Below are 1,530 nucleotides of genomic sequence, written 5' to 3' on the forward strand. Positions count from 1 at the left end.
ATATATGAAATATAAATGAATATAATTAATTCTTGAAGCATAGGCAAAATACTTTTAACAACAGTATTTTGGTTATGGTTAGATGACAGGGTTATGGCCGATCTGTATATAAGAAAGCACTTTTATTTCTATAATATTTGAGTGTTGTTTACAATGAGACTATTATATACTTATAGTAAAAAATAATAGCAATAAAATACTTTCCTTTTTGAAAATAAAAATATATGAAAAATAGTGTATCTTCTACTACAAATACAGAAAAAAGTGTACAGGATTCAAAATAGGTTATATCTATTGTTTCTTCCTTGTCTAGTTTCTCATAAATTATTCATGGAATCTTATCTATACTAATAATTATTTTTGTTCATTATTTTTTTGCATTTCTTTTCAGAAAGTGACAGGTATTATGTTCTGCAGTCATTTTTATTTTAGAATATTCCTTATAATTGCTATTTTCTTAAGCCATGTTTATATGATTAAAAAAATCATATAAATAAAAACCATTACATTGAGTAAAATTATAGGATTTCTACATAAACCATTAATTTTAGCATAAAGCTCAGCTGATCAATTTGGACTGACCAATGACTTTAGGATTATTTTTAAAGTTAAAATCAAGAAAATTTAAAAATCAACAGTTTCCCTCAATTATTTAAAGGAAAAAGACAATTAGAAAATAGTCTTCGCTCTTCCGGTCCCAGGGGTTTGTGAGCTGTGGGCTTGGGTGCAGACATGGCCAAGTCCAAGAACCACGCCACGCACAACCAGTCCCGAAAATGGCACAGAAACAGCATCAAGAAACCCCGATCACAAAGATCCGAATCTCTTAAGGGGGTGGACCCCAAGTTCTTGCAGAACATGCGCTTTGCCAAGAAGCACAACAAGAAGGGGCTGAAGAAGATGCAAGCCAACAAGGCCAAGGCCGTGAGTACATGGGCTGAGGCCATCAAGGCCCTAGAAAAGCCCAAGGAGGTCAAGCCCAAGATCCCAAAGGGCGGCAGCCGCAAGCTCAGTCGACTTGCCTTCATCGCCCAACCCAAGCTTGGGAAACGTGCCCGAGCCCGCATTGCCAAGGGTCTCAGGCTCTGCCGGCCAAAGTCCAAGGTCAAGGCTCAAACCAAGGCCTCAGGCTCCAGCTCCAAAGGTGCTCAGGCTCCCACGAAGGCTCCAGAGTAGAGGCCTCTGTCTGCCGATGTGAGGATGGAAGGACTGGTGTGACCCCTGGGCTGCTGTCTGCATGGGGCTGGTGTCCTCCTGAGCTATTTGTGCAAATAAAGCTGAGGCAGGATTAAAAAAAAAAAGTCTTCAATAAGACAAATTTTAATTTTACAAACATAGCAATTATGCAACATGTATATTTATAATATTATATACCTATATTTTTGTACATAAATCTACAGATATAGATACATAATTTACATATATTTATAAATATATAAATACATGGGTAAACTAATAAACTACAGAGCTTGTGTAGCACCCATCTGAAGAAAATTACAAAACTTGACTGAGAAATATAAAAATTTTTGA

The 1,530-nt window shown here is 36.5% G+C and overlaps 1 pseudogene; it reads left to right on the top strand.

The window, feature by feature from the left end:
* Window positions 1-695: 695 nt before the first annotated feature.
* On the top strand, window positions 696-1,275 carry LOC109379857 (60S ribosomal protein L29 pseudogene; annotated as a pseudogene).
* The last annotated feature ends 255 nt before the right edge of the window (window positions 1,276-1,530 follow it).

This window comes from Hipposideros armiger, unplaced genomic scaffold (assembly GCF_001890085.2).
Source record: "Hipposideros armiger isolate ML-2016 unplaced genomic scaffold, ASM189008v1 scaffold_30, whole genome shotgun sequence".
NCBI classification, from domain to species: Eukaryota; Metazoa; Chordata; class Mammalia; order Chiroptera; family Hipposideridae; genus Hipposideros; species Hipposideros armiger.